This window comes from Lepisma saccharinum, chromosome 29 (genome assembly GCF_977018435.1).
Source record: "Lepisma saccharinum chromosome 29, izLepSacc3.1, whole genome shotgun sequence".
Classification (NCBI taxonomy): domain Eukaryota; kingdom Metazoa; phylum Arthropoda; class Insecta; order Zygentoma; family Lepismatidae; genus Lepisma; species Lepisma saccharinum.
In genome coordinates, this window is record NC_139257.1 from 38754829 (window position 1) to 38777158 (window position 22330).

Consider the following 22330-nt stretch of genomic DNA (forward strand, 5'->3'; position numbering starts at 1 on the left):
CGTTATGCAGGAAGGTGTCTAAAGGAAAGGCAATATTAGCGAAAGTATCAATAGGGGCTGCCCCGGTCTTCGGGCAGGCTAATTTTCTTGTGACGTCACGCTGGAAGTCCCAACCGCTAGGTGGGACAGTCATCTTCGACGGCCTGGCAATTCTATGAGGAAAACTCAGACAGAAAGCCATAACCTGTGGTTTTGTTTTTCTTTCAAACGTGTCGGCCGATGCACGCGAACTTCTTCCTCATTTGCGAGAGTGCAGTCACAGTCAGCGACTCCACGCGGAGGGAGCGAAACTACCTGAAGTAAGTGGAAACAATTGAAGTCTGTGTAGACGTGAGTTTTTCGAAGTGAATCACAAAATAGTGGATTGTTTTTGTTTCTAAGCAGCGTTCGAATTGATAGTCGAGAGATAGGAGGGGGGGAGGGCTGCAGAAAGTTCTATTTTCACATTTCTACATACAAGAAGAGTTGTTAAAGTTCGGAAATCTTTTTTCTTGCACAATTTTAATTCGGTCCAAGTTGCGTATTGTTTCATTTCAATACGGAACTTGGACACTATTTAAACATCTCGATAAAAAGGTTCCAGGACCGTATTTAAATTGATCCGGAAAAAATGTTCCTGAACCGTATTTAAATTGAACCGTAAAAATGGTTCCTGGACCGTATTTAAATTCATCCGGGAAAAGGTTGAAACACTTTACAGATCAAAATGTTCTTTACGGTCCAGAATCCATTTACGCTTGCTGATTTTCTCTACTGGACCGGAATTGAATTTATTTCAAATTCCTGGATCTTGAACAACCCTGCATACAAGTCAGTTAAAATTTGGATTATTTTAAAAGACACTGAATTAGTTCAGTCAGTATAGGTGGACAATAACAGGGTGGAAATGTTTCCATGAATATAAGTGCAGAATTGGCTTTGGAGCTCTCCCAGCCTCTCATCAATTGGAACCAGAGGTTGAAACTGGGTGAATGAATCGTGGTGATGATCGCACCATTTCAATAGTGGCCAAGCGCCTCACTGGTAGCGTCTTGGGCCTTGTAATTAATTGATCCCGGGGTCGATTTTCGGTGGTTCTGTTCTATCTTTAAACAGTAGATCCAGTCCCGATTAGCCTTTTTGTACACAAAGTGGACTTAAAACAAAAACTGAAACTCAATCGTGGCCGAGGCCGTCAATGTGTGGAGCCGTTTGCAAAGAAATGGATTTAGAGGAAATTTTCTTGCTCGCTTAACTTGCAAAACATTTCTATAGATTATTTTAATTTTGGATTTATTAACGGTGATGTGTTATACACGGTACGAAGTATTGTCTAGTAATGTGTGGAAAGGTAGGGGGTCAAAAGTCGAAAAAGTTCAAAATCAGAAATTGTATTAAAGATTCTCTGCATACTGGGATAATCGGTTCTCAATCTGTGACCCGAAGACCTTCCTAGGTGACGAGCTTTTAGATCAAGGTTCGAGGGAAAATGTGGCGTAGTAAAGAAACCTATTTAAGAATTAAACATGTTCCACGATATGATTGAGATAAAACACATCGCAATATGTTTATCATATTTGTTGATATGGGAGATTTGTTAGAAAATATTTAGTAACAGTTGTTAGTGTGTGCACGTCTCAAAATCTTGCTCTGCAATTGGACGTTAAAGTGTTTCATTAGATATATACACGATAGAAATCTATTGTTAAGCAAGATTCTTGATATGCAACTTCAAATATTTGATTCAATTTAGGACTTCAAGTATTATGTTCTGGGAAGTCCTTATCAACATAACCTAAAAATAAGTAAACAGTGTTTCTTGGCAAATCACCTTTCGGATGATTTAGTGATGATTGCGATGAAAAACTAAATAACTTGGAAAATACGAAAATAGCCCTAAATTTGTTACAAAACTTCGTTTTATAATAATAATAATTAAAATTTCGAATTTTGTACCTGCATTGACTGACTAAAGGTAATTGTTTGCTTCCTTCAGGCCCGTACCCAAGGAGGGGGCAAGGGGAACATGCCCCCCCCCCCTCGAGCCATGTAATATTTTAATGCAAACCTATAAAAAATCTACAAAAATAACATGGACGATATTTAAGATTTTGCAAGAATTGCGGTTTTCTTTTATAAATGAATGTGTTGTTTCTGGAGAGAGGCAGACTCCAGAAGACTGCAGTCTACTATTTTAGTAAGTTTTATTTTATAATCATTTATGCATAGCTTCCAAAGGTCCCAATTTGGTCGAGACAGTTCAACATTTTTAATTCCTGTCCTGACTTTTTTCGAACTGCAGTCTTGATGAGAAAACGTCATTTTTTCTTTGTTAATTCACATTCAGACATGTTCTTCATTATAAGAATCATTCCTAATACGTATAATTTAATTTAAAAATATATTATGTTGTAAACATAGATTATATTTATTATAAATCGATATATTAAACGCATTTCACCCATCGTCTAATGTCTTGACATTTTGAACCAGTTGTTAAAGGAATTAATTTAGTGGTTTAAAAATGTAGCAAATTAATTTGTTTATATATGTTTGATGATATTAATTAATTATTTAATAATTGACACACACACACCCATATATATATATATAACTATGGTTTTGGGCTTGCCCCCCCTCAAAAAAAATCCTGGCTTCCTTTTATTTTTGTTTGGAGTTCAGAATACGCACTCATGTGTGCTAAATGGAGAAGTAGCTATAATTGCACGATCAATATCGTATCAGAGAGGTATGGTACAGTGAGAGCCACTAGTATTGCCCGGCAAATTTTCCATTATTTTTTCTCTTGCATTTTATGTGCTTTTAAGCGATGGATTTTTATATATGCTGGTGTACAAGTTGTCAACAGCTTGTTTTGAGTTTTCTTTTCATTCTTGAAGCTCTTATTGGGTCAAATAAGGTGCACGAACATTGTGATGGACAATTTACACGGTAATGCTCATGGATCCCACTGTACACCTTAAAAACATGACTAGAGAAATGACTCTCCAACTATTTCGAATTTTGTTACTTAACGTCGCTTTTCTGCCACTTTTTGACTAATCGAGACGATGATGATGAAATTGGTGAAAGGTTTGGTTTGGTTTGATTTGGTGTTTTAAGTCCACTTTATGCACAGTAAGGCTAATCGGGACTTAACCTACAGTTTAAAGTGGGATCCGAACCACTTGTGCCTCCACCGGGTATCGAACCCGGGACCCCTTGATTACAAGGCAACGACGCTACAACTGCGCCATGGGGGAGGCCCCAATTGGTGAAAGGGAATTAACAAAATAACACCCATGCCCAAGCTGGGATTCGATGCGATAACCACTTCGCCTTATAGGTCGGCTACGCACAACTGATACGGATATAATCATTATATATCTTTATGCATAATAAAATAGGGTTATTTAAATTTTAAAAACGCCGGCCCCCGTGGCGGAGTGGTTAGCACATCGCTCCACGACGCTTGGGGTCCCGGGTTCGAATCTCGGCCTGGGGAGGGATGTTTGTATATGTCCATTCATCAATTTCATCATATCATCATTCATCCCTATCTTTGCAAATTAGCCAAAAGTGGGAGAAAAATGAAGTAAAATAAAGCAAATCAATCAATTAAATTTTAAAAACGGTTGCGACCCGTAAATTAAGCGGGGCTGTTAAATTTTAACGGTAAAATAGCGTAATTTTTTCAGAAATTTCTAACACCTCTTTTTACGGCATCCTCATCGTAGCAGTTAACCAAAAGTGCAGAAAAGGGAAGTAAAATAAACGAACTCAAGAACCTGAAGTGTAGAATTTTATGAATATTGTTCATTTTCTGTTAATTCTGTTCATTCAGTCATTCCACACATTTCTATGAATTTATGCTTTCTATTCGCTAACTAGAATGGTAATTGTCGATGACACGTAGTTTGTGAGAAGTTTAGAGCCGCAGTGGTATATTCGGTAGGGCGTCTAACTGCCATGCGGGAGACCCGAGTTCGATTCCCGGGTTGGCTGATCTAAGGCCAGAAATGTTCCGGCCTTGTGGCGGCTCTAGGACTCACCCAGTCTCAATTCAATTGGCACTCGGAGGCTATCCCGGTGGGTAAAGGCGGCCGGAGCGTGGTGCTGATCACATCACCTCTAAAATGGCTGGGATCGAGAATGTGTAGGGCTGTACCCCCACATCCCATAAATGTGCCTTCATTGCACGGTGCTATATGCACGGGGAACTTTACCTAAGGAAGTTTGGAAACTTTTCTAAGAAGGGAAAATGGACACAAATCAAATTTGAGTGTGGCAACACTGCCGGTTACCGTCTGCCGCTTTAGCGCCAATTCGAGGAATGAGTGGGAACAACATTGGCGAAAGCACCACGGGACTCCCCACTCCGTCAAGGTAGTCCCGGACTATTTGGCAATGGCTGGAGGCTTCAAGGGGAAGACCTTGGTCAGTTCCCACAGCCTGCGATTTTCGTTCAAACACAGGGTCCTTGACCTCTATTCCCCTGCAGACGGGGTCAACGGACCTTGGTTCGAAGGTGGTGTCAGTGAACGAACCTTTCCTCTCTCTATTCCCTAGTGTGCCATCAGTGACCCCACACGGAAGGAGAGGCAGGTCCCAAGTAAGTGGAAACGGGTTAAGGTGTGATTTGGACTTCGGGAGCAACGCCGTTACAGACAGGTCGTCTTCGCGGTACACAGAATTGTAACGCCGTTCCGTTGTTCAGTACACATAACCAGTGATGTGCGTCTACGCGTAAACAACGATAGTCTACATTCTACACGTAGACTATTTTATACACGCAGATCTATGTAAACAACATGGCGACAGATGATAATTTAGCAAAGGGCGCCGTGAAAGTAAAACAAAATTAGACTGCGTATCAGTTGCTGATGTGTGAGGAGAACTTTTCATACTCTTTCTTCCAAATTCGAACAATTTCTCACCTAGGAAGAAACCTAATATAGGAAATATTCTAGTGTTTTATGGGAAATAGACCACTCTTGCGTCGCGACTGCCATCTGTTGTTGTTCTTTGCATACTATTTATCTTCTTCGTTCTTCCATAGTTGATGATAGAAGAGAAGATAAATTTTATTGTAAATAGGATTCTTTTCATTTCGTTAAGAACCAATATAGTTGTAAATGTCACTTTCCTTCCATGAAACCCTTGAAAATGCAGTTTAGATTGTCTACGTAATCTACGTAAACTACAACCCAATGTAATCTACGCGTAGATTAAATGTAGACAACGCATGTAGACGTAAACTTATAGTCTACGGCACATCAATGCACATAACTAACTCCGTTTTACTATATCCAGCGCATGTACCTTAACGTATTTCGTATCCGTGGGCGTCGCCAGAAATTTTTGCAGGGGGGGGGGGGTCGGGTAAATGATAAAAGTTGAATAGCAGAAAAAATAACAATAAGTATTATTACCACGGTTATAATATGTCATTATACAATAATGTTATAAAAATAATTTTTATTCGAAATAATAATAAAAATGATAATAATAATTATTTATATATAAATGTGTAGAATCGATCCACCAAACGAGTTATTACAAGCAGAACTATTTTCCATGATTTATTGTGCATTTTATGCAGTTTGTATCTGAAATGCATTTTGATATTAACTTTTGCACGTCTCGTTCAAGAAAAGTCTTTAAATGTTAAGATGATTTTTATTTTCATAAAGTTTGTTGTGTGACCTCTCGCCTACAACTGTAATTATTAGAATTTTGAAAACTGTGGAACCATTTGCTCTTTGAATGAAATGAGAGAATATAACCATGTTCCTGTATTTTTCACTCAATGTTTTAGATCCAATGCATTTTTACTTTGATTATTCTGTTCAACTACTAACTAAATGAACATTATTTTTGTTCATAACAATAAGAGTAACAAACTTTCGGCTTTCTTGTATCTTTAAATGAACAATTTCAATTTCCAGGGGGGGGGGCACCGACCCGTTCGACCCCCCCCCTGACGCCCATGTTAGTAACCGTTAATATTTCAATAAGGTAGGTGAGCCAAAAGTAGCCCGTGTTCCCAAGATGGTCCACATTACGAAAATCATATTAGTATTTTATATAGCTAATAGATGGCACTACTTTAACATACTCAGTCTCCCTCAGGTGCACCATTCAGAAAACGAATTGTCTCGGGCTGCCAGCAGCCATTTTATGTAAGTTATTGTGTAACCCCTGGCGTCGTAGGAAATGTGCAGACCGCTCCGCCACGGAGGTTGGTATTCGTCGTTACTGTATACAGGGTGTCTCAAAAGTAATAGCGCAAACTGACACAGGTGAAAGTACACGATAATAGAAGCAAAAAAGTCTCAGTGAACATGGGTCTGCAAACGAGCAGTTTTCGAGATAATCGCGAATGTGTGATACAAGCCACCACTGACTTCATTGTTTGTAAACGTCGTCCTAGTTGTGTCAGTTTGCGCTATTGCTTATGAGACACCCTGTATATAACACGTCAACAATCAAAAGTTTGACACCAACAATTTTCTCTAATAAGATGTAGAAACATGAATGAATATGTTTTCTTGAGCACAAGCATCATTTTCTAAGCCACCTTGGGAACAGTGTAACGGTTTTGTAATTTTTAAAAAAAGTTACAAGCAATGTTACAAAATATCCATTTGGTACACGTTGTTAATTAGTTATATGAGTTATTTCTTTTAATTTTAGAAATTTCTGTCATTAGAGATTTATAAATTACCCTAGAAACTTAACAAGGACCACCGTTGTCACCTACATTATATGTAAGTGTAGCTCGAATTTAAAGTAACGCTTACTTTTGTTCAGTAAATGGAACTATAGAGAAGTTGAGGTAATGATTTACTTTGTTGAGTTTTGCTCTGTCTGTGTTTGTTGGTGATTGTTCTTTCGCCTATTTCACTTTTCGTTATCATCGTCGCGATTAGCCAAAAGTGGAAAAAGCGATGTAAAATAGCCAAATCAGTAAATAGTAATGGGACCGTTATATGCAGTACAGTGGGATCTATGAGTATTACCGTGCAAATTGTCCATGACTCTTCATTAATTTTTCTCTTACATCTTATGTGTTTTTAAGGGATGGATTTTTATGTATGCTGGTGCAGAAATTGTCAACAGCTTGTTTTGAGCTTTCTTTTAATTCTTGAAGCTCTTACTGGGTCAAATAAAGTGCACGAATATGGTGATGGACAATTTGCACGGTAATACTCAAGGATCCCACTGTACATGTTCAGCACATACAACCTTAGCGCGGTTGTAGCAACCGATGCATTGTTTAGCACATAACAGTAGCGTCGTTTTAGTAACAGTTACTCTGTTACAGCGCCGTACAGTAATGGTACTTTGTTCGGTGGACTGAATGGTCTCCCCGATAGCGTAATGCTAACGCCGTCGCCTTGTAATCAGTGGCTCCCGGGTTCGATCCGCACACATTACACACAGGTTCAGATTTGCCTTTAAACTGTAGGTCCAGTTCGGATGAACCTACTACATGTGCATACAGTACCCAAAATTCATAACACCACTAGGCTATCAGGATTGTTGTCGTGAGTAGAGGCGAAGAGCTTGGTTCACTTTCCCGGAAATATTGGCATCATTCATCTGGGGGTAGGAAAATAACAAAAAGCTAATTCTATATAATAATAATAATATGAGAGAGAGAGAGAGAGAGAAATACCATTTAATCCAAAGAATAAGTGGTTTCATAAGACAATTTTCCAAATTTCACAAATGTTTTTTTTGTGTGATACATCACACAATTATAAATAAACTTTGTAACTAAAATATCCCCAAAATGCTACCATTGATTTATGCTTGTAAAATTTATAAAAAAGGTATGTTTACGTCGATACATTTCAGTTCACTATTAGTTTAAAATCTTATAAACAAGGAAAACAGCTGTGCAATTATTTAATAATAACGGAATAATTATTATTGATTGTATAATTGTTTTCATAATGAGGATTATTATTATTGCTACATCAATTTCATTTCGACGATCTGACCCCCGCCACCCCCCCCCCCAAATTCTGGCGACGCCAAAGGTTATCAGTGAAGAAATGAGACTGGTTGCTTTTGGATCGCGCTATTCTGTTACATACAAGGTCACTGCTAGCATAGTGGGTGGGCCACAAGCAAAGATGTTTTCGCCAGAAAATGCTATTTCGCAATAATTTCGCAAAAGAAACTCCATTTTGCAATGCATCTTCAGGTCAGCGTTCTGTTTCAGATGAGCAAGAAAAGCACGTCCGGCTGCTTATGCAAGCAAAGGAGGATTATGCAATAACGATCCTCTTCTGTTACGTTGGGGAATATAATTTCGACAATGTACTACAACACGCGCTTTTTTTTTGCTTTATGTTCAGAATGAGAGTTAACAAATCCACACTGTTTGTTTGAAATTTGTTTTAACCTTACTATTATGCACAGATGGACTCGTGGGGACTGGACCTACAGTTTAAAATGGAATCCGAACCACTATGTTCCCACACCGGCTGTCGAACCCGGGACTCCTTGATTACAAGGCAACGACGTTACGACAACGCCATCGGGGGGGCCAATCCTCACCGTGAAAGTTGACCGTAGGAATAAACGGTCAAAGACCCTAAATTTAACCGTCACTAGAAAGAATTAAACTAATATCCATATATTAAATGGTAATATGTCGTAATTTTTACAAAATTGTTTTTTTTTAAAGTACGTCAGAATGTCGTAATAAAACAATAATTGGATGAATTTAGATGTAATATTTTTTACATTATGTACAAAAGTACACGTTATTGACCAGGCTTCGTACAAAAATGCCTAGGAAAGGCATACATTTTTCATTTATCTTACCAACTAGCAGCACAGTTTCTTTCCCAACGCTGAAACATTAGAGAACAGGTTACACTTCCACAATACACAATTGTTTAAAGTACTATTTCAGTGGTCGAAAATTTAACTGAAAATAACAACAAAAAAAAATGACCAGGACGGGCGAAATGATGTTGATTTGCTTTATTTTACTTCGCTTTCTGTCCAACTTTTGGCTAATTTGCGAAGATGGGGATGAGTAATGTATGATGAAATTGATAAATGGACACTCAGAAACATCCATACGCAGGCTGGGATTCGAACCCGGGAGACCCCTGGCGTCGTAGCCGGGGGCCGGTGCGAAATGATGTGCGTAAAAAGTATGGCTCCTCATGAAATCCACAGAATACAGATAATAATAATAATAGCGTTCTTCCTCGGGCTGTTGCCTTGGAATCAATTGTTTACGGGTTTAGTTACTGTTGGAGGCACATAGGACAGCCGTTCGGATTCTCGTACTTTAAGCTTTGTCTCCAGTTCTGACTAGCCTAAAGTGAAATTAGAAACGAACTTTACCAAGGACTATCTTCAATATACACATCTAACGTTGCGTCAGAAGTACCGATATAGTAGTTTGGGTAGAGGTGGGACTCGCGAACTCCATGGCAGGGAGGCTATCGCAGCGCGCCACTACAACTGTCCCGTGTTCGAATCCACGATAAGGCATGGGTGTTTGTGTTTGTAGAAGCAAGAAGTGATAAACAAGTAAATGAAAAAGAGGAGGTTTAAGGTTCGTGGCTTCAAATTCGATGTTTGTATCCAAATGCTGAGGCAGTTTCTTTATCGAAGGTCACGTACTTTTCTTCTGCTTCTTAGTGTCGTCTTTCTGCCGACTTCATATCTTTCTATCGTGGTTAATCTAAACAAACAAACAATATTAATTAAGTCAAACTATGCTAGAGGTTTATTACAATTCAAGGTAAATACGAGTATAGTCAAATCCCTGCTACCTTAAAGCGTGTAAGTTCATGCATGCATGATACGTAATGTTTTCGCATGGTTGGACCCATTTACCTTCGTCATGGAAGTGACCTTGGGACAGCAACACGCTGAAGAAAATACCATTGCATGCAGAATGCATTGAGGTGTGCATCGTGCAACGATAAATCCGGGAAAGTTGCTAACCACGGCCCCTCGGGCGATCACGGGGGGGAGTGAAAAATTGATTGCCTTCTGCCTGCATTTTGCTTGCGCCAGTTTTCACTCAACCACTTGTTAAGTAATGACTAGGGCTCAGATTTTTAGGTTCTAAAAAGCGTGCTTTCAGGTTCCTAAAATAGGTTCTAAAATTCCTAAAATAGGTTCTAAAAACCTTAAATTAGGCTCGAAAAATCCGGAAGCAAAAACACTTAATTTGGTACAAAATTCCTGAAAAATACCGATTAGATACAATCGTTAAAAACAAAATTTCACAAGAACCGTAATAACCAAATATTAATTTTCTAAACAAATTTTCATTTCTTTATATCATTTTCGAAATTATCTACAAATTATTATAATAGTGCACTTGTGCTGTTAGAAAAAGTTACTTGTTGATATGAAGAATGAATTACGTATGTATAATTTGCTGCACAATATCAGGGTTGCTACTCACTTGGAATTCCGGGAATTACGAGTGAATTATTGACAACGGAAATTATGCGTGAATTATTGGCTCTGGAAATTATTCATGAATTTTGGCAAGACATGAAATAAGGTACAAGCCGATATTTTCTCTATTCCATTTTTTTCTCCGTAGACGTGAAAAATTGCAACTTTTGTTAATCCATATCCCATTAAATTTATACATGTTTATAAATGTCCTGAGTGAGGTAAGTTTCTCTCAGTTTAGCTTTGACTTCATTCATTTTTTTAGGAAGAAAAAGAAAGCTACACAGAAAATAAAACAACATTTTCTCAATCCGTTTACTTCGTTAGTGTCTTTTACAGAACAATCTATCTGACAAACGGAAAATTATTACAAAATGATATATCTTGAAGTTGATTTGGTAAATTTTTTGGTACATTGAAATCATACAAACCCTTTATATTGTCAATATTTTTGTGTGGAAGGGAGGTGAGAGTCGGTAATACGTAAGGTTGGAATAGAGAACACATCTGCTTGTATCCTTGAATGTTTGGAAAGTTCACCTTGAAAACCATGAATTATACTTGAATTTTATCATGGTCCTAGTGACCACCATGAATCTTTTTCCGTTATCCACACTCAAACTCCACCATTTGTCTGTGAGGATCATTTCATGTGCTGAAAATTATCTTTCAACAGAAACATAGTCAGTAGTGCAAATTTGAATGCTGAAACATTACTTCGCAAGGCGTGAATGCCAAAAAGGACCAAACAGACGAGAAAGTTAGCAAGGCCACACAGATCAGAAATTTGCACTTGGGACTGTGCAGGCAGTAGAGACGATTGGCTGCCAAAACTGAGAATGGGGAGGAGGGGGGGGGGCAAGGACAGTTTAGTTTATCTTAGTAAGCAAGGCGTAGCATTAGGAGTCTATAGTGCAGGGGTAAAAAGTAGGGGGGACTGTCCCCTTTCTCTGCAGGTAACAGTGGCGTCAGACATTTTTTGTTTTGTTTAAAGCTTTGATAAACATCATATACTTGGAGGGAGGAAAATCGACAGAAAACATGTTTCAAACACGCCAGTCATTGAATTATTTCGCCACCAAACCTAGCAAACACCTCTGTGAGATATAAAAATCCTGTAAAACCTAAAAAAAGATTTAATTTAGGCACATAAACCTAAAATAGGTTCTAACAAACAAAATAGGTTATTTTAGGCGCTATAAAACTTAGTCAGTTGTTTCGTTCTGGTGAAACCGGAACCAATGTGACAGCATGGGCGTCGGGAAGGGGGGGGGGGGTCGAACGGGTCAGTGGACCCCCCCCTGGAAATTGACATCGTTCGTATAAAGATACAAGAAAGCCGAGGGTTTGTTACTCTTATTGTTAAGAACAGGAATAACGTTTATTTCGTTACAATTCGAACAGAATAATGAAAGTAAAAATGCATTGGATCGAAAAATACAGGAATACGCTCGTGGATGGCGATTAATACTGAAGAAAAGCGACGTAAAATACGATCTTACCACAACCACAAACAAGAGAAGAGCTCAAGGTCATGTGACAGTGGAGTCACAAGAATGTCGGGTGGAGGGACAGAGGAAGTAAACCTTAACTTCCAGAATTAATGACTGTGTAATTCACACTTTCCTTTCATTATGCAAGTGAGCTGCATGAGAAAATCATATGTCAAGAAGCAAAAGTTCGTACCATGCATTCTACTCGACCGTTAACTCGTTACATAACACAGGAAATCAAATTAGAGGAAAGGATATGCAATATAATCTCTATCCAGAATTTCATTAACTATCAGTGCGTTTTCAAAGCCCTATCAGGTATGTACGAATAATTTAAATCGGTGTGAGCAAGCTACTACTTTGGTGGATGGGCTTGCTTATAGTTTTTATTTGTTTGTTTTGGTTTTACCGTGAAATTTACGGTATTCTCTGCCGTAAAATTCCATCTTTCGTTCGACACCAGGGCGCTCGAAGGTTCATCGGTTGATTTCGTTTATTTTACTTCGCTTTTTGTGCCACTTTTGGCTAATTTGCGAAGAATGGCGATATGATGAAATTGATGAAGGGGCACGCAAAGAACAGCCATGCTTAGGCCGGGTTTCGAACCCTGGACCTCTGGGCTCGTAGCTCTGTTTGCTAACCACTCCGCCACAGATGCCGATAAGATGAGTGATGATGTGATAAAATTGATGAAGCGATACAAAGAGCACCCGTGCCCAGGCCGGGATTCGAACCCGGGACCCTCCTTTTGTCTTTCCGACCGAAAATAGTTAGACTGGGGGATGCTTGATTCAGAACTGATATTGGCTGAAAGGATGCTCCTATGCTTTAACATGGGGCCAACATTATAGCTTTAAAGGGGGATGTATTTTTCCTCAACAGCCTCGCAAATTTTTCACAAAGGTCCAATTTGTAGTCATCTTGGCTCTAAATTTACCCCTACATCTCATAACTACGAAATTAGCAGTGGCGTAGCGTTATAGTACGCCCGTACGCCCGGCGTTTCCAGATTTAAAATTTCAAAAATGCTTAAATGCTGTGATTATAAAGTAAAACGTAACTAATTTCATATATGTTTGACCTTCATGGCATTATAATAGTTATTTTTCGCGATCCGCTTGCAACGCTCCACTCTCAACACTCGTTCTAGCATCTCTTTTCAATGCCTTTCCCGGGCGGACGCCGAGCAGGTTCGGCGTACAGGACTCTATATTCCTTGCTGCCTTTATGGAGGGAAAGCTTCGATTTCTACAGCACGCGCGTAAATGCTCTCTCGTACGCCAGCGTACGGAGCAGAGAGGTCTACCGTGATTGGTTCATGTGACCCTTCCTGCCTTCTGAAGCAGACGACAGCGGTAGAATTCCTATATACCCGGTTCTTCGCTCTTCGCGCTCATGCAACTCGTGCTATGTGATGCTACAATACGCAATATTGACTGACGTAACTTTACCAATCTCAAATATACTGCTTCTTAATGGCGACTGCATTGTATAATTTATCGCACGAACAGCGATGTGCATTAGAAACTAAAAGATCAACTCAGTTTTTGTCAAATAAGTTGGTGAAGTCCTCGTGGTAGAAATTCAGCCTGTGGCTGCTCTACCACTTAACCCGCAAAACTATTAATTTTTTTACTGTATTTTTTCGTTATTATCTAAATACTTAATATTGTGTCAATGGAAATGTTTAGCATTCATTTGAAAACTCTTAACATCGAATGGTCTCTGGACAAACTTATTTTAAAATGTTTATCAGCATTCTCAAGATGTAATAAACAGTGGTCTGAATTAATAATCGGCACTGTTACGTCAGTAGAGTGTACGATATTTGGATCATCCACTCTGCTTTGCACAGTGCGCCAAGACGACAGAGGTCCCTGGTTCGATTCCCGGCGTGAGCACGAGTGTTCTTTGTGAGTGTCCCTTCATCAATATCATCACTCATATTCATATTCGCAATTAACCAAAAGTGGTAGAAAAGCGAAGTAAAATAAACCAAATCAATCAGTAGTTGGATCATCCACAACAATGACGTCTACTGTTGTGCAGAGGCGCTTGTGATTCAGATAGGTTTTTAATGACTTGCGTCATGCAGAAAGGTATAAAACACCAGAGTTCAAAACATTTGTGGCATAGTGAGGCATCTAATTTTCTAGCTAAAACATGCATGGATGATGTTTTATTGAAAACCCAGCTGACTTCAGGCAAATAAACAATACCTGTGGCGACTAATTCCATAAGTAAATTATTAAGCAAGAAAGGGCCGACCCTTCCTTCGGACTTGGCGTTCCCACCCGAAATGCCCATGCAACGCCACTGGAAATTAGACCCTTCAGATGGAAAATTCTGTGTAAACACCTAGCTGGGAATACCATCCTCCCTTCCGAGCACTGCCACTTACCATTCCCTCAATCCCATCTTGTAGCAGGCAGTTCCTTCTTAGCCAGGGTGTCTGAATTAATCATATCCAGAGTTGCTCTCTTTATGACACAATTTCATTTTATACCTTCTCTGTTCATTTAACACGCTCCATTTTTGCTTTAGCCACATTTCTAAAGCTTCTTGTCGCTTTTCCTCACTTCGTAGCGTCCAGGATTCTGCGCCATACAACGCTACATCTACTCTCCACACACACAAACACACACACACAAACCCTTCATACGAGTCATTCCATGTCAAATCAAAACACATATGTGCAATTTTCAACCTGACCATCTCCGATTTTCATGAAATTTGGAGAGTTGAAACTATGCATGGAACTTAGTAACTATGAAAATTTTTAGTCTCTTGCGTCTTGTAATTGTTAGATTATTCAAGGTCAAAGTTAGCAGAAATTGCCCTTTTTGAGCCCGCATAGCTACACTAAATGTGCTGTAACTCCGCCACTATTTTGCCAAGAAAGCTCAAATAAAGCTTATTGTACAGGAAATTGAACAAGCTTTCCAGTGATATATAACAAGCCTACCTTTGGATAAAAATATAATTTTGTCACGTGACCTTGACTTTTGACCTTGAATATCTCAAAACATGTCATCACCAAAAATCGTGAAAAAAACATATTTGGTCCCTCATGCCATACTCTAAAACATATAAAAAATCATTCTGGGACTGCAGTGGAATCAGAAGATACAAATTAATATGTTTAACTATGTGACTGATAAAAGCCTCATTACATGAACTATGACGAGTCAAAAGTCCTTTAACACCCCCTACAAAATGTAAAGGAGTTATCCTGGGTATAATTAGTCATGAAAGAAATAGGTTAGGCACAGGGAGATCTCTAGCTGTGTGTGTCAAGCGCAGGTCCGGCATATTGTTGACCGCCATTTTGAATTCAACGCAAACATTTCAAAGGAAAGTGGGTGATGTGAAATATCAAATCAGGCTAGAATTTCACAAGAAATGAAGCACCGAAGGTTTTTTCCAACGTATATTTAACCAGCAAAAAATTATTACTGCATGCTTGTAATCATTTTCTCCTTTACGAGGTGTTAAAAACAAAGAATTAAGAATGCTCCTAACTTGTTAGGAACTCGTTGAGATCACGCTGACATCTTGGGACAGAAAGAAGTATACCCACCATTGCATATGATTTTAATCAGCAACATTCACCAAATACTTGAATAGTGGAGAATATTGGGAAAAGTATCTCAAACAATTACGTGACACTTCCTTTGGAATGAAAAATTCTTCAGTGACGATGCTAATTTTTATGTTCCCGGTAAAGTTAATAAAAATTATACGCAATACCTGTGATTTGATAATCTACAGTAGAGATATCCCAGCCAAATGGTTGTTGCTGGTAAGCTAATGATGTGGTATAGTGTATGGAGAACGGGAATGGTTGGTCCACATTCAACAACGGAACCTTAAATGGTGAGGGCTTCTTGGATGTGTTATGTTAAGTGAACACGTTTTTCATCCTTGCTTACGGGGTATGACACTTTTCCAGAGTTTTGAAACAGGACAGTGTGTGACCACACTATGTGAACATTCTTCATGGTAAATTTCTACGTAGATTGATGGGCAGATGGGGATCGATTAAAAGGCCAGCACATTCCCCAGATCTAACATCTTAGGAGGACTTTTACCTTCAGAAACATTTGAAGAGAATGGTGCATGCACTAAAAGTCCCTGATATTGACCATCTGAGAGAAGGCATAGTTGCTGCTTGCGATGATGGTGCACCTGCTACATTGCCAAATGTTCTATGTGAGTGTGAGAGACGTCAACGAGTCTGCTCACAGGAATATTGACAACACTACAATGTACATATATCGTAAGTGAAAGATATGCGTATAACGTTTTGCTGGCTAAAGATACGTTGGAGAAACTTTCGTCACATCATTTCTCGTGAAATTCTAGCCTGATTTGATATTTCACATCACCCACTTTCCTTTGAAATGTTTGCGTTGAATTCAAAATGGCGGTCAACAATATGCCGGACCTGCGCTTGACACACACAGCTAGAGATCTCCCTGTGCCTAACCTATTTCTTTCATGACTAATTATACCCAGGATAACTCCTTTACATTTTGTAGGGGGTGTTAAAGGACATTTGACTCGTCATAGTTCATGTAATGAGGCTTTTATCAGTCACATAGTTAAACATATTAATTTGTATCTTCTGATTCCACTGCAGTCCCAGAATGATTTTTTATATGTTTTAGAGTATGGCATGAGGGACCAAATATGTTTTTTTCACGATTTTTGGTGATGACATGTTTTGAGATATTCAAGGTCAAAAGTCAAGGTCACGTGACAAAATTATATTTTTATCCAAAGGTAGGCTTGTTATATATCACTGGAAAGCTTGTTCAATTTCCTGTACAATAAGCTTTATTTGAGCTTTCTTGGCAAAATAGTGGCGGAGTTACAGTACATTTAGTGTAGCTATGCGGGCTCAAAAAGGGCAATTTCTGCTAACTTTGACCTTGAATAATCTAACAATTACAAGACGCACGAGACTAAAAATTTTCATAGTTACTAAGTTCCATGCATAGTTTCAACTCCCCAAATTTCATGAAAATCGGAGATGGTCAGGTTGGAGGCAGTGTTGATTTCGCATGGAATGACTCTCATACGTGTCTTACTTCTTTGTTCGAAGGTCCACAAAACACACATCATCTTTCGTCATTGCTATTCTCGCGTTCACATTCTGACTGTAGCTGATGTCACTGATTGTGACACAACCCAGATATCTGAAGCTATGCAGTGGCGAGATTATTTCAGGTAAAGCTCTCTGTGACTTTACGATAACCACTGGAAACCTCAATTCAGGTGAACTATGGGTATCCGTTCAGCCAATGGCGTCAACTTAAGAGCCTCCTTGTAAACTTCTTTGTTGAAATAAAATAGAAACAAAAGTGCTATTTCTTGCAGTTTTTGGGTAATTTAATGGTAGAAATTTTATACAATCGATGACATTTTTCGTTAAGTTGGCGCCATTGTCCGTTCAGCGCAGCGGCAGAATATGCTTGAGAGATAAGTGAAAGGACTTCAAATGATCCTTTTTTCGCCTCATATTGTGTAAATTGTTAAAAAATCAACCACATTATACAGTATTTAGCCCGTTTTATTCTAACAATTTTGCTTGTTCAAGCATTTTCTGCCGCTCCGCTGAACAGATACTTTAGATTTCAGGTTTACTAAAGAAGCAGTAGAATTTATGAAAAGAATGTTACACGAAGCTATGGTTTTATTTAACAATATCTTGCAAGTTGATTGCAGAATATTGCAGCAATTCAAAAGCGTCAAGTTATTGGATAGTAGCTATATTAGCTTGCCTAACAGTATGGAGAACTTGTATAAAGGGTATGGTGCTAGTTTCAGTGGTTATGAAAGCAATACCAGGTCTGGAATAAATTGCAATTAGTTGTTGATTACCTACATCAAACGTTTGTCCAACTTAACATAACAGAGGGAGTAAGGTCAGACCAAGGATATAGAAAACATTTAAGCAATATATCGAACTATCTATGTAGTGAACTTCGGATATAGTGAACCAATTCCGTAGGTATTAATTACAAGCAGTGTTGACTATAAATTTGAACCCTTCCAATGCAAAACATTTGACACGCTGCATTTGAACGTATGTCCATGTTTTATCTGGTTCATTGAACAAACGTAGCGGAAATCCCCAACAATAACAAACAAAAGTATGCCAGGGTGATAGAAAAATAAGCTAATAAACTTTCTAGTTTTGCATTAACTATCAAACTTATTTGTAACATTACAGTTCTACTGTAAATAACGTGTCACTTCTACCTCCACAACGATGACAAGAGCGTCGGAAATATTGTTCGAGATCATCGAGTATTTCCCCATGATCGTAATACACGCTAACAGAATTGGTAAACTTGATGCACTGGAAGTTCAAAATAATAGTATCTGTCCACTACTTTGATGATCTCTGATGTAATACTTATTAAGCTATTCAACAGCAACAATTACTGAAATATGCTCATGTCAAACAAGAAAACTCACGTCAGCCAAGTTAAATCTTTGAGCAGCCGAGCTCTTTTGTCGTGGGATCTAGAACAAGTTAAACGGAAGTGAATATTCACGAAAACACACAGATGTATGTTTTCAAAGCAAGATTACAGTACATACGAATACGTTGAAGAACAAATAACCGTAAACGCATGACACTGAGACCACACAACGAATGGTAACACAAATACATTTTGTATCAGCATAATCAAGCAACTTATATAACTCGATATCTGTCAATATTTAGATTATAGCTAACGTAATTTTGAGTACCGACTTTCTTCGCTGCTTTTAGCATAATTAAACCTTTATTTCTGCTCACTCTATTTCAATTAATGTGAAGTCGAACATAAAATTACATAATTTATTTTTGTAACGCCATCTGACCAATGAGGAAAAAGACCTATTATAACATAGTCCAAGCAAAGCACAGGCCTTTCACACTGTTTCTGAGGGAGTCTTTAGTGTTGTATGCGTCCCTCACTTCTAACCTCTTTCAAGAGACTTTTTATAAGTATCCCCTTTAAAGTTTTTCAAATAAGTATTTTATAAGTATAAGTGGGATTTTTCGTATACTTTAAAGGCTGCAAAATGGCCACACGTGCCGACGCACCCAGAAATGTTAACTCATTCATTCATTCATCCATACAAGTGTAAGAAGAAACTAACAACCAGTAAAACTGCCGAGTGGAAAATTTCTTCTCGCTGGTTGTGCGGGTTCCAGTACATCACTCGAAGTCAGATGGCTCGTACCTAGCTAAACGACATGGAAGTTAGAATGTGTCAGGTTAAGGATCACACGGAACTAGATATCCAGTTAGTTGGCGCTGAACTGGCTACCTGCCCGGATGTGATGGCTGCCTGGCTAGCTGTTTCACTGGTTGCTCCCATGTGCATAGCACCACACCATGAAGGCGTATAGGGGATGTGCGGGTAACGCCCCACACTTTCTTGATCCGGTCGTGAGTGGGGTGATGTGATCAGCATCACGCCCCTGACCGCCTTTACCCCCCAGGGTTTCCCCCCAGGTACCCAATGTTATTCGACGCTGGGTGGGCGCCGGGGCCGCTTCCATAGTTAGAAAAGTTCCCGGATTTGAACCGGCCGGGGATCGAACCCGGGACCTTTAGCATGGTAGTAAGACGCGTTACAGACTGAGCCGCCGCGGCCACTTTGTACACGTTCTAATTGCTACTGGCTTTCCTCGACTGGATTCTGTGAAACAGCCAATCAGAGCAAAGTTTGACCATGTGGAGATAATCTGTGTGTGAAAGGAGTTTTTTGTCTGTGGTTTCCGATTGTTGGCTGTTTTGTAAGTTTCTCGATAAAAAAAAAAGCGAGAGACGACGTGCAGTGCATACGTGTTCAGTTCATAAATATTTAGGTGTTTATGCAAAGCGATGAGATGTCGACATGACAAATATGATTAGCCGAAAATGAGAATCCTTATTATTACAAGTGTATTAAAAAAAATTGTGCATGTATCCTGCTAATCTCATGTATGAATATGCATAACCGAGTTAATTAAAAAGCTTGTTCGGTACGCATTAATTACCATATTTGTTTTCGAGCCAATCTCTAGTCCATACTTTTCTTCTATAATTTTTTTATAAAAGCAGTAATTGTCCTACAACATTCTCCAAATTGCTCGTCCATCTTTACAGATTGTCTGCTCTGCGCAATGTCTTATGGGAACAAAAGTCTAGCGATAAGTACGGTAATAAGTATCGTGTGAGGTGAAAACTAGCAAATGGGTAGCCAGTCCAGCGCCAACTAGGGCATTCCTACTGGAAATCCAGTTGCGTGTGATTCGTGTCAAGACCAGTACAGAATTCACGTGGTGTAGTTGCATGTCTCACCTTCCATACTCAAAGGTGTAATTCTTGTTTCGAAAAGCCAAAAGTGGCACAAAAAGCGAAGTAAAATAAAGCAAATAAAATCCAAATCTTCGTTTCGAAGCAATAAGAATTTGCAATTATCATGAGCAATAGTGGTATATTATGAGTTTTTACGACTCTTATGCATTTAATGTTAACATGATTAAATGTTTTGTATTATTTTGAAAGCATTGAAATCAGGAGGTCCCGAGTTCCACACAGGAGGTCCCGAGTAAAGGTACACAGTGGTTTGGATAACACTTTAAACTGTAGATCCCGTTTGAACTCTTAAAATAACCCTCTCGGCACACCCTTCCCAGCGATTTGTAACGATATGGATTTTTGTAGAATTCTAAATTCAGTTACGCATCCAACTATTTACGTATTATACTTTCGAAACATATCTTGTGAAACTTCGACAAAGAAATAATTTCACACTTTAAGCAGCACAACGTGCGACAGCAAACTGCTGCTTGAACCAAGGTTAGATTATTTGTTCTGCGCCTATGTATGTTATGCAGTGGCACAAACTTCTTTGAATTATACATAGCTTGACAAATGACCTTAACAATTTCTATGCAACGAAAGTTGGCATCTTTTTAAATGTAGTAGAAAGGCTAATGTCAATCGGAAAGGGTGTTTGTTGTCTGAACACTGATTAATGTACGTGCATGCATTCCTACAGCCTTAGCTAAAAATGTTACGTAACATACACAACAATTAGTTCCAGTGTGTATCCTATTACTGTTAACCCTGAACTTCTTTCTGTCCTAATATTTCTCCCATCGACTCTTCCCCTTGCTCTAGTTGTAACTTTGCATGTGTAATATAACAACCTGCACAGGATACAGTTGGCATTATAACGCTCTGTGCGGGGCCACAAAATGTCTTGGCGACAGTAGGTTCATTTTTATACTTCTTCTTACAGTAACTGATGGTTTTGCTACTTCCGCCTACAGAAGTTGACGTAGAACAAGTTTATATTATTTTCTCAGTACTTGTGCTGCGTAAGAAATGAGATAGTTTTTATACCAAAAAGTTCATGAACGTAATAGTGCTTTTCAAATGTTGGACAAGTGACGTCTGAAATTTCGACGGTAGTGACATCTGCTGGAAGGAATTGGTTTTCTTGGCTGGTGGAAAAGTAAGGATTCTATCAATTCAAGTTTGAAAGCAAACGCAATAGAAGTTCTGACAATAATATATTATTAACTAATTATTTCTTTATTGCTTTTAGTATTGGGAATAGATTAGTTTTGTCACAAGTGGATCAAAACAAGCATCAATTGAGTTTTGATTTTAATCTGAAAGCAAGTGTGTTGCTTGCAACCATATTTTCAGAAGGCACTAATTTCAAAATATTTTCTTGATATAGTGGTTGGTAAACTTACACGTTACAAATAAAAGTTTCTGTAGTTCGAATCCCAGAACCGCTTTTCTAAAAGTTCGATCACTTTCATTGTACAATTCCATACTTGCGATCAATGATGCAAGAAAGTAAAGATGCACAAAGTTTTCTCCGAACATGTATAATGGGTTTATGAATATATTTTGCATTTTTCATTATTTCACGTTACTTGCTATAAGAAGAACGATTGATGAAATATATGAAGGAACAATTAGAAAATGTAACCTTGACGGTTAGAATAAAATATTTTGCTTATTATTTGAAGCCCAGATCACACTTGTTTGAGAATGTAGTCGTAAATATTGTTTTAATTTTAACTTGGAAGTATTTTTTAAGGTTAGTTTGTTACAAATCAACTTCTATACTCAGCTAGATTAATCGCGACTCGATCTACAGTTTTTAGTCGAATGCTAATAATTGAAATGTAGAGTTGGATGTGTAAGTATTACCAGGCAAATTGTCCATCACCATGTTTATTCTTTTTGTTTTATGTAATGAGTGCTTCAAGAATTTAAACAAAATGTCAGACAAGCTTCTGATAACTTCTGCACCAGCATATGTAAAAATCCATTTCTTAAAAACACGTAGGATGCAAGAGAAAAACGAAACGAAAACCGTATTGGATAATTTGT

The 22330-nt window shown here is 38.5% G+C and overlaps 1 protein-coding gene across 1 annotated transcript in view; it reads left to right on the plus strand.

Annotated features, from left to right (window-relative positions):
• Window positions 1-211: 211 nt before the first annotated feature.
• Window positions 212-22330, plus strand: part of LOC145981342 (sodium-coupled monocarboxylate transporter 1-like) — a 92926-nt gene continuing 70807 nt past the window's right edge. The window contains exon 1 of the mRNA XM_083114562.1: window positions 212-299. The gene's annotated coding sequence lies outside the window, so the exon portion shown is untranslated. The remainder of the gene's footprint in view (window positions 300-22330) is intronic.